Consider the following 12671-nt stretch of genomic DNA (forward strand, 5'->3'; position numbering starts at 1 on the left):
GTATATCTGCAGAGCCGCAAGCCCAACGAGAGCGTAATAATAATAATAATATAATAAAAAACAGCGGTGATGCCGGTATTCAGCCCAACGCTGCGGTGGGCATGATGTAACAGCGATACCGCGGTAATACCGATACCGCGGCAGCTCTAGTTGTGGCTGTTTTAATTTTCATTAAAGAGGGGCGAGGTTCATGGAGGATAGCCACCCTGTCTGCAGAAGCACTCAGAAAGAAGATCGACCAATAGATTTAGTTCATTTAAAATCAAGCGCTCATCAAATTGGTTGTAAAAGGGTTCCAACAGAATAAACACTAGTGGTATATCAGTCTACTCTTCTCTAGACTCATCCGTGTTTATGTAAATGTATTGTGCATCGGCTCATTGCTCTAATGCAATGCACAGAAGACACTAATAATGTTAATAATTCACATTATTCTCCTGATGTCTTTTGCTATACGATATGGCACAATGCCACATCTCATTGGCCATGGTTGTCATAAATGATAATCACCTACTGGTTTGATTACAATCACCCATTTGTGACCAACATCATGCCATCAATACTACATTTGGTATTCCCTTTGGCATTTGGCTTTCAATACACATTGATAACAATACGGTGATAATACAGAAAAGTGTGATAATTGGGTCACTATAATTGTGATATGAAATGTCCATACCGGTTCATCTCCAAGTCCAAAGCAAATGGATTCAAAATCAGGAATGCGGTCCCTGAGCCAGACCGCATGTCGTGTAGCGACGACAAGGAATCGACACTAAGAAATAAAGCTATTGAAATGAGTCTTTCCACATATTCCTCCAAGTTTATCTAATACACACCTGCATGCGTTTCAGAGATCGACACCATAGATATATTAGCAGCAAACATACAGTTGCTACTAGCTCACTGCTGAAATACACCCTCCTGTCAAAGCTGGGATCAAACCAGTGTCTCTCACACCTCTCCTGCAGAGGAGTTTTCATTAAAGAAGAAAAAAAATTAATCAGCTACCCAAGTCACTGCAGTCTGGATTAATAACGGGTCACAGACCCTTTTTCTGTTTCCCACAGAACAACGTGAACCAGACTCGTTTTAATGAACTTTTGTCCTACTACATAATGCATTTACTCAATATGGACCCTGGGAAGAACATTCTGGGATATGGGACCAAACCGCCGGAGGAAGTGCTTCCCCTGGCCGGGTAATGAACTAATTAGCCACACCTGTTCATCCAACCTGGGGCCATCTGCCACACTGGCACACACACAACAAGCCAGCTTCCTGACAACATATCACCAAGCTAAGCCAATCGTTTAGGACAGGCGGTTAGGGCGAGGCACGCTTGGGAACTGCAGTGTGGGACATGAACCTGGTTGACTGGGGACAGGTCTTGTCATGTTTTAACTTTCAACCCCTTTAATTGTTAATCTTTCCTAATATTCTGACATGATGACCGTTATGAAATTGGAAGCAAGCTACCGAGCTGTAAGTAACGGGGATGAGAGCTACAGAGACCAGCTAATTTAACAAGTCAATTAAAAAGCACGAACCCCCAGATGTATTTAATTTGATGACTATAGCTAGCCATGGCCATTTTGAATGTATGAAGGAAGGCGAGGCTAATGGGGCAAACAGTACTAATCCCAGCAGCCATGTCAGAATGCAGCCTACTACGGGGAAGACAGGCATGGCATGGAGGGACAAAAGGCCACGCCATGCCCACACTGGGGATGGTGGCATTTCACCAGATCAACCATTCTCCATCCAGCCCAGTTTTTTTTTCTTCTTTTTTCTCCCTCGACATGCCACTTACATTGCACAGTGGAAATACAATTATATTATATTCCCTTTGCCTGCCGACGCTATGAACTGAAATAGCCCCACCAACTAAGCCTGCTATAACGTGCAGGCAGCGATATAGATGGATCGCCCAGACTGGGACGGGCGGATCGGATTGAAGACGAATGGTCAGACAGATCCGGTTGAAGACTAGTGAACAGACAGATCTGGTTGAAGACTAGTGAACAGACAGATCCGGTTGAAGACTAGTGAACAGACAGATCTGGTTGAAGACTAGTGGACAGACAGATCCGGTTGAAGACTAGTGAACAGACGGATCTGGTTGAAGACTAGTGAACAGACAGATCCGGTTGAAGACTAGTGAACAGACAGATCTGGTTGAAGACTAAACGGACAGATCTGGTTGAAGACTAAACGGACAGATCTGGTTGAAGACTAGTGAATGGACAGATCTGGTTGAAGACTAGTGAACAGACAGATCTGGTTGAAGACTAGTAAACAGACAGATCTGGTTGAAGACTAGTGAACAGACAGATCTGGTTGAAGACTAGTGAACAGACAGATCTGGTTGAAGACTAGTGAACAGACAGATCTGGTTGAAGACTAGTGAACAGACAGATCTGGTTGAAGACTAGTGAAAAGACAGATCTGGTTGAAGACTAGCCCCTTACGTGACTGCGATCTGCAAGCCAAAGTTACAAAAGCCCCTGGCTTGCAGATCGCAGTCACGCAAGGGGCTAGTTGAAGACTAAACAGACAGATCTGGTTGAAGACTAGTGGACAGACAGATCCGATTTAAGACTAGTGAACAGACGGATGCTATTCGAGACTAGTGGACACAAAGATCCGATTCGAGATTAGTGTGGGCAGACAGGTCCGATTTATGACTAGTAGCTGCCAGCACCCATTTCTCGGGAACTCTCCCTTATTGTGGGCTAAGATTCTGATGTTGGATTTTTCATATTTACAGTCGGTTTTATTAACAGGGCAAATTAGGTCCGAAGAGAGAGAAATCTTAATAAGATGTCTTCCCAAGTAACGTTAACGTTTGTGTTGAAAAGATGTGTATTGAAGAGCAGCCCACGAGCAGCACGTGTCTCTAAAGTCTCTCTCTCAACACACACATTCCTGGGGGAATCCGTCGATAAAACAACCCCAACTGACTTTTCAAAAGCCACCTACTATTGAGACAATCCGTGAAGAATTAAATGAACTAGTGCATGTCAGAATCACAAGAAAAAAAACTAGCTAAAACACCAGCTAGCAAGGCGATCACGATTTGAATGGAGGACCCCGGGAGAGGACGGGTGTATTCCCTGGATCCGAGAGTGAAACAACCAACAACCACGCCATGTGCATAATAAAAATAAAAAAAACTTAAGACATGCGTATCCTAACAGACTTACTACCGATTACAAGTTTCAGTTTGACATGGAAGTGCTAAATGATTGCACCGATCCGAGTCATAATGCGGCAAGACCAAAACTACCAACCACATGCCAGAGGAACAGAGCTGGTAGCGGTGAGGCTTAACATAGTAGCTGCAGGAAATAGACTGAGACACCCGGTTATGGAGCTAAAGCTAACAGCTAGAACACTACAGTTAGAGCTAAAGCTAACAGCTAGAACACTACAGTTAGAGCTAAAGCTAAAACCACACTAGTTAAGAGAGCTAAAGCTAACAGCTAAAACCAAACCACACTGCAGTTAGAGAGCAAAAGCTAAAACCACACTAGTTAGAGAGCTAAAGCTAACAGCTAAAACCAAACCAGACCACAGTTAGAGCTAAAGCTAACAGCTAACCCCACACTACAGTTAGAGAGCTAAAGCTAACAGCTAACACCACACTACAGTTAGAGCTACAGCTAACAGCTAACACCACACTACAGCTAGAGAGCTAACAGCTAACACCACACTACAGTTGGAGCTAAAGCTAACAGCTAACACCACACTACAGTTAGAGAGCTAAAGCTAACAGCCAACACCACACTAGTTAGAGCTAAAGCTAACACCACACTACAGTTAGAGCTAAAGAAAGCTAACAGCTAGAACCACATTCACCCTCCAAACCGCTCAGCTTGACACAACAACATCAGCGACACACATCATCAGGCGTCTGACTTACCAGGGGGGTGAATTATCAAAAAAAAATTGATGATTTGGAAATAAAGTGATTACTTTTGGAATCACCGGGCGGGTTTGTGCCAGAGGTACTAGCGGCGGCTCACAACGTGCTGCTGCTGCTGCTGCCTGGCTCTGCCGCTGGGATGCTGCGTTCGGACGGTCCTCGCCAAGTCGGAAATGTAACGTGTGACCTAGCCGCGTGAACCAGGACAGAGTCGGAAAGCGGTTCACTCTCAAAGACAGTTCAGTTGAGACTTTGTTGTCCCTCAAGGGGACATTTTCTGTGCAGCAGTGGTAGAGACAACAACAACAACAACAAATAACACAACACAAGAAACATCACATCTGGGCTGGGTGGCGCAGCGGACATTGCGCTCGTCACCAACACAAGAGACACCGGGTTCGACTCCGGCTGTCGGTGCTGCCTCCGGCTTGGGCCAGCCGGCAGAGTCAGCGGGTGGAAGTCGATGGGTGGTAATCTGGACGTTGTGGACAGCGACTCCTACAGGTCGGTTGGGGACGCCTGCACAGCAGAGACAGGAAGTTGCGGGGGTAGTGTGAGCCTCCCACACGTTACACCTCGCCAATGAGAGTCCACGCTGGCAGGTGAAAAGATGTGACAGGCTGCCTCGTGTACCGGAGGGGACGCGTCTATTTTTGTTTCCTAAAGCATTTATGCTTCCGCGTTCGCGTTTTGCGAATCTGATTGACCACTGCCGTTTCTGGTGCGATCTGATTGGCCACTGACGTTTCTGGTCATGTGACATGTGCGCCCATTTCCGCCTCGACCAGCAGCAAACTACCTAACGCCTAGTTTATCACTGGTTAAGCTTAGGCGACTCTTTCGAAGTTGGTTAAGGTTAGAGTTTGGAATCAGGGCTGGTGTTCTATCGCCCTGCTCTAAGACAAACTCTAACCTTAACCAACTTCGAAAGAGTGCCTAAGCTTAACCGGCGAAAGAACTTGCCGTCACACGATTGGTGCGACCAGAAACATCAGTGGCCAATCAGAGCGCAAAACGCGAACGCGGAAGCATAAATGCGTTAGTAAACGAATAGACGCGGAGGGGACACGTGATGCAAGGCCTCTAGTCTATCCTCCCTACAACCGGCCAGTGGGGGGCATATGCGAGCAACGTTCAAGACAGGGGAGGGAAGAATTGGCACATTGGAATTGGGATGGGAGAAAAATAGAAGAGGAGAAAAAGTGGATAAAAAAAAAAAACATCACATCTTACAGAATCCAACCAGGAAAAAGAAAAGGAAAATGTAAATGCATTACTGTTATTTTAAAGGAAGTTAAGTGCATTTAGTGCCCTGGGGATGTACGAAAATTTTAATCTGTTGCTCTTTAGCCTGGGGAGCCTATATCTCCTGCCAGAGGGGAGGGGGACAAACTCCTCCAAGAGAGGATGGTCAGAGCTGTCCAAGATCGTCTGAGCCTTCCGCAGAATTTGTCTGTTATAAATAGCAACCCGCCTGGAGGCTCTTAATCAATTCCAATCTTCTCCAGAAACTCACCACGGACAGTCCAAAGCCCCCTTTCTCCCCAAATAGTCACGTTTTTGGTCCATAATGAATTGTGTGTTCACCAGCATGGCGTCTTCGTGACCACACGCTTCTTATTGCAAAATAACTAAACTTGGCACAGACATGCACTACGGTGAAATCATGCCCAAGACCTGGGTCGTTTAACTGATTTTGCCAGGTGTAGGACATTATTTCATCATAGTTGCCAGATGTAGGACATTATTTCATCGTAGTTGCCAGGTGTAGGACATTATTTCATCGTAGTTGCCAGGTGTAGGACATTATTTCATCGTAGTTGCCAGGTGTAGGACATTATTTCATCATATTACATGGCGTTTTCACATTCGCCGAAATGCTTGATTGTGATTGGTCAATAGCCCCTAACAGCGGTGAATTATTTTTCGATAACTGACCGCTGCCATGGGCAACGCGCAATAATCACCGGTGATTATTGCTTTTCGCAGCTGAAGCAATCAAGCCCACTGACACACTGCATCAGTGCAATCAGACACACCTGCCTGCGATAATAATAACTTTATTTGGGCTGACAGAGCCACAGAACAACTGCGTCTGCATTTGATCTCGTCTTGTCGATGGTGTAAAATGAATTAGGTATATTGTTAGTAAGTTAGCCATGTAATAAGCGGGATAATGTATAGCTACGAGGTCATTGTTGCAAAATAATTGACCTTCACTACGTTTAGAACTAAACTCTGTGTCGGTCAATTATTTTGCAACAATGACCTCGTAGCTATACATTATCCCTTACATAGTTGCCAGGTGTAGGACATTATCCCTTACATAGTTGCCAGGTGTAGGACATTATTTCATCATAGCTGCCAGGTGTAGGACATTATTTCATCATAGCTGCCAGGTGTAGGTCATTATTTCATCATAGCTGCCAGGTGTAGGACATTATTTCATCGTAGTTGCCAGGTGTAGGACATTATTTCATCATAGCTGCCAGGTGTAGGCCATTATTTCATCATAGTTGCCAGGTGTAGGACATTATTTCATCATAGCTGCCAGGTGTAGGACATTATTTCATCATAGCTGCCAGGTGTAGGACATTATTTCACCGTAGTTGCCAGGTGTAGGACATTATTTCATCATAGCTGCCAGGTGTAGGCCATTATTTCATCATAGTTGCCAGGTGTAGGACATTATTTCATCATAGCTGCCAGGTGTAGGCCATTATTTCATCATAGTTGCCAGGTGTAGGACATTATTTCATCATAGCTGCCAGGTGTAGGCCATTATTTCATCATAGCTGCCAGGTGTAGGACATTATTTCATCATAGCTGCCAGGTGTAGGACATTAATTAATCATAGTCCATGTGCGCCAAGTTCATCAGAAGCGTGTGGTCATGAAAACGCGGAGCTGGTGAACAAACTTTTTTTTTCAGGAGAGGGGGCTTTGGGCTGTCCGTGGTGAGTTTTTGGGGAAGATTTGAATAGATAAGTGCCCATTTTTTGGGTGAACCGGTTCCAGACTCTGTATGTATCCTGTGGCACAGAGCCGGGTTCACACGACTACATCTGGCCAAATGGTAAACAGAGGTGATAGCGCTATAGTTGGACATAAAGTCAGGACCATTCAGATGCAAGGCAGAAAATTCAGACAGATTATTCAACCTTTTTTTCTTGACACAGGTGATTTGAGTCATTTGTAGGAATCCCAGCAGGTCACAACAACAGCATATTTCTGATGATGTCTCATGATACTCCATGTTCATAATAAAGTATGTTAGCACCACAGAATGTGAAGGGGTCAGGTCAGTGCAACCAACGACATTTATCATTTGGTCGGCAGTTCGAGTGCAACTTTCTGGTGGTTAAACTTGGAAATGTCCGACTTTACGAGTTAACGAGGACCGTCCGAACGCACCATCAGCTCCGAGGACGAGAACAACCAAACTTGAGTTCAACCCGCCTTCCACGAGCCAATCATTTCACAGTTCAGTCAAATCCCAACCAATCACCTGCCGCTACCATAACAGCCCCAGATACCAGCCAGTGGCGGGGGACTATGCTTTTTACCTGTTGTTCTGCCGTAGACCAATCGTTCCACGAGGATGTTGGTCGAGGAGGGTGCGCTTGGTGGAGTCATCCAGTCCGCACAGGTTTAGCCCAGCTCGCTCGTCCAGAAGGGTGCACTTGAGCATATCGTCCGCTTGGGGGCGTCATGATCCACCTTCATAAAATACTCACTTTGGTTAATTTGGTTTCTAAAGCAATAGTAGATGACTCATCACTTTAGGTGTGAGATGCCAATTTTCTGTCCACACCCATTATTGCAATTTCTTTTTTGGGGGGGTTGAGGAGCCAAGAGTTTAGCTTTTGTGTCTCTTGTGACATGAGCAGAAGCGTGTTTTAAGGAACCTGGGTCCTAGATAGGAATCACTTTTTTTTTGCCTGAGTCCAGAAAACCTAAGAAGCACTGGACCAGAGAATACAATCTTATGTTCAACGGAATAAAAAACAATAATTATGCTAATTTGGTATTTTACTGCTTCTTGTCCCAAGTAACACCTTGTTCTTTGAGAACTGAGAGAGAACAGCAACCAGCCCCCCCCCCCCCCCACGTCGCGGGCTTTCACACCGACCAAATACACCAGCAGAGGACAAAGGATCATCCCCACCCCCCCTCCTAACATCAATGAACACAGGACCCCATCCCCCCCTCCCCACCTACCGCCACAAGATCAACCACACACCACAGTGGAAAAACAATTTGAACTTGACGACATTAATGAAATAACAAACTCAAATGGACTTCTCCAGGGCTGTGTTCTGAGCCCCCTCCTCTACTCCCTGTACACACATGACTGCGTAGCACAGCGGAACAACAACACCATCATCAAATTTGCTGATGACACAGTAGTGGTGGGCCTGATCTCTGCCAACGACGAAAGGGCCTACCTGGAAGAGGTAGAGAACCTGTCACAGTGGTGTCAGGAGAACTGCCTCTCCCTGAACGTCAGCAAAACAAAAGAGATGATTGTGGACTTCAGGAGGTCGGGGGTCAAGGACTACAGCCCCCTCAGCATCGACGGGGCACCGGTTGAGAGAGTGAACAGTTTCAAGTACCTCGGAGCCCACATATCCGAGGACTTGACATGGACCACACACATTGACAGTGTTGTGAAGAAGGCACGACAACGCCTCTACTTCCTCAGGCGCCTAAGGAAGTTCCAAGTCAGTCAGAAGACCCTTAGGAACTTCTACTCATGTACAATAGAGAGCATCCTGACCGGCAACATCACCTCCTGGTTTGGGAATAGCACTGCACAAGACCGTAGCAGACTACAAAGAGTGACACGTTCAGCCGAACGCACAATTGGAGGGGGGCTTCCCACCCTCCAGAACATTTACAACAAGCGGTGCAAGGGGAAGGCTAAGAGAATTATTAAGGACTCGAGCCACCCGAACAACTGCCTCTTTGAACTGCTGCGGTCAGGCAAGCGATACCGGAGTCTTAAGGCGAGCACAGAAAGACTCAGAAGAAGCTTCTATCCCCAGGCCATCAGGCTGCTAAACGAACAATAATCACTATGCAACAACCATCAAATGCACACAGCACACACACCCACACGCACACACTCACTCAAACAAACAACACACTGCAGCACCCACTCTCCACACTTTAGATCACACAAACACACTTACACTTTATATTTATTGATAAAGGATTTGCACTACAACTCGTACACCTACTGTGAATTGTACCTAAATTGCACCTCGTCCCATTTCTCCATTTCTGCCTTGCACTATATAGTATTGTATATTAGTACACTGCACAGTATTGTATATTGTATGGTAACTACGTCTATTCTGCATCGAACATTGTACATATGTCTAAACTGAACACTGTGACCTCATTTTTTTTACTTCTAATTTTACTATGTTATTTTATTTCATACTTATCTTGTCTTGCACAGTCTCTGGAGCGCAACAGTAAGAAGCATTTTGTATAAAAGTATTCTGTACTTCTGTATGACAACTATTAAAGAAACTTGAAACATATTTCACTTAAACATAAACAGCTTGAAACCGAAATTGGCTGAAATCAGACATTTGTTTTTAAACGGTAAGGCTAATATATTATGTTTCACAGAAACAAAACTTGACTCATCTGTTCAGGATCCAGAGATAGAAATCGAGGACTATTCAATCATCAGGAGGGATAGGAACCAGTATGGAGGTGGTGTCTGTGTGTATATACACAAAGATACCAAATTCAGCAACCGTACTGACCTTAACCATGACGAGATTGAAACTGTATGGATTGAAATCTTATTTGAAAGGGCAAAATCAGTACTAATAGGCACAATCTATAGACCACCAGAACAGAGTGGCTTTTATGACACACTTGATGGGTGCTTAACTGGGGTGGAGGGCGTAGAAAAAATCCTTATTGGGGACTGGAACACGGACATGCTACGTAAAGCAGCACCCGTCTTCAAGGCCTTCAGTAGATTTTCTGATCTGCACGGTTTCAGCCAGCTAATCACCCAACCCACAAGGGTGTGTGAATCAACCCAGACTACCATTGACCTCATCCTGACCTCCGACAAGTCCATGATCTCCAATAAAGGGGTGATAGCATGCGGGTTAAGTGATCATTATATGATATTCTGTTCCCGCAAAAAGCCAAAGCAAAAGGCTGGCTGTCACAAAATGGTCACATCTAGAGACCTCAAAACGTACTCTAGCGAGGCCTTTAACCTTGAACTGAAGAGCCTGGACTGGTCAGATGAACTCAATGGTACACTGGTTGAAGAAACCTGGCTTGGCTTCAAAACCAAATTCTCAACAATACTAAACAACATGGCCCCCCTAAGAACCACCAGGGTAAAAAATCGCGCTGAGCCGTGGATGCACACTGAAATACTGACCGCTATGAAAGCCAGAGACAAAAAATGCTCTGAATTTCATAAAAGTCAGTCAAAGCTTACCAAAAGCACGAGCAGTGAACTCCAAGCCCACGTGACTGAACTCAAACTAGAAAGAAACAGACTAAGAAATGACGTAAACTCCATGATAAAAACTGCAAAAAAAAATTTCATCAATGACAAAACTGAGGAAAACAAAAATAAACCACGGGAACTTTGGAAATTACTCAATAATCAACTAGGCTGCAGTAAAAAACTTAAAACCAGGTTCTCAAACATAAACATAAAGACGGACAACACGCTCATCACAGACAAACTGGATGTAGCCAATTACTTAAACACTTTCTTCACAAACATAGCCACAACACTGGTAAACAAACTACCCTCCCACTCAGGGCAGTATGGGGTAGAACACATAGTAGCATACTACAAGAACCTAGGCTTCCACAAAGACGATTTCAAACTGGAAATGGTAACTACAGATGAGGTACTCAATAAACTGAGCGCCCTCCAACCGAACAAGGCCACTGGCCATGACAACATCCCCTCCAAATTCCTCAGAGACTCAGCAGCCGCCATCACCCCAGTCATCACACACATAATAAACCTCTCCATAAAACAGGGACACGTCCCCAAGGACTTCAAAATAGCGAGAGTAACACCCCTGCACAAAAAGGGCAGCAAATTAGACCCAGGCAACTACCGCCCTGTTTCTATCCTTACATCCATCTCGAAAGTCATGGAAAAAATTGTATACGAACAGGTCGAAAAGTACCTTACGGATAAAAATCTAATCTACGAATTCCAATCTGGCTTCAGAACATCCCACTCCACTGACACATGCCTTCTCTATTTGAACGACCACATCAAGCAAGCGGGCAAATACTGCGGCATGGTCATGCTAGACCTACAAAAGGCCTTCGACACTGTCAATCACACCATTCTGATTGACAAGCTAAAAGCAATTGGTTTTGATAGTTTATCAGTGAGCTGGATACAATCCTACCTGGAGGGGAGAGAACAGATGGTGGAGGTAAACGGTACCCTATCCCCCCCCCTCACAGTGAACTGTGGTGTTCCACAAGGAAGCATACTAGGACCACTACTGTTCCTAATTTATGCAAATGACATGTCGTCAGCTTGTGACTGCAACTTGTTCCTGTTTGCGGACGACTCAGCCCTGCTGGTCTCTGACAAGAACAAGTTACAGGTTGAAAAAACCCTCAGCTCGGAACTAGGCAAAATCTGCATATGGCTCGCCGACAACAAACTATCATTACACATGGGCAAAACAGAGTCCATTCTCTTCGGTTCAAATAACAAACTCAGCAAAACAGACGGCTTCTCAGTTACAGTGGGTGACAATATTGTCACAAGGAAAGATGAAATTACCTACCTGGGTTCCATCCTAGAGGCTAATCTTTCCTGTGACAAAATGGCATCCAATGTAATAAAAAAACTCAATCAACGAACTCGATTCTTGTACCGGATCTCCTCCCTGGTAAACAAGAATACCCTGAAGACTCTGGCAGGAGCACTCATTCAAGGGTACTACGACTATGCTTGCACCTCATGGTACCAAAGCACCTCAAAGGCACTAAAAACCAAATTACAAACATCTCAAAACAAACTAGTCAGACTACTGCTTGACCTGACTCCTAGAACCCACCTCACCCCTGCACACTTTGCCAACCTAGGATGGCTTAGAGTAGACGACAGAGTACAGCAACTTGCAATGGGCCTGGTCTACAAGATACACTACACGACCAAGGTACCCATGTACATGTCAAAATACTTCCCAAAGGTCAGGGAATACCACGATCACAACACCAGAGGGAGCTCCACAAATCATGTAAAACCCAGATTTGGCTCAAACAAGGGACTAAACACGTTCCGCAATTATGCCACAACAATGTGGAACGCCCTACCCAAAGCTGTAAAGGAATGTAAATCACTACCCACCTTCAAAAACACTCTCAAAGAACACCTACGGGAGACTGCAATTCAAAACTGGCCCCTACAAATGTCCTAACCCAGTTGTACAATAAAGACCAAGCATGGCTTTGTCAGTATTCCAATGTACAGTCCCACCCAACCCCACCCCACCTACCCAACCTCCTCCAATGTACAGTTTCCATGTCAAATGTATGTCAGTATTCCAATGTACAGTGTCCCCCCCCCCTAAACCCCCCCCCCCCCCCCCACCTCCAATGTACAGCCCCACCCCACCTACCCAACCTCCCCCAATGCACAGTTTCTATGTCAAATGTATATACTCTTCTTCTGGATTTTTTTAGTATCACAAACAGTACTGTATTTGAAA

At 45.1% G+C, this 12671-nt stretch overlaps 1 protein-coding gene across 1 annotated transcript in view; it reads right to left on the reverse strand.

Moving 5' to 3' along the window:
* g3bp1 (GTPase activating protein (SH3 domain) binding protein 1) overlaps positions 1–4067 on the reverse strand; it is a 29720-nt gene extending 25653 nt beyond the window's left edge. The window contains exon 1 of the mRNA XM_084331233.1: positions 3926–4067. The gene's annotated coding sequence lies outside the window, so the exon portion shown is untranslated. The remainder of the gene's footprint in view (positions 1–3925) is intronic.
* Between the last annotated feature and the right edge of the window lie 8604 nt (positions 4068–12671).

This window comes from Notolepis coatsorum (genome assembly GCF_963971535.1).
Source record: "Notolepis coatsorum genome assembly, chromosome: 16".
NCBI classification, from domain to species: domain Eukaryota; kingdom Metazoa; phylum Chordata; class Actinopteri; order Aulopiformes; family Paralepididae; genus Notolepis; species Notolepis coatsorum.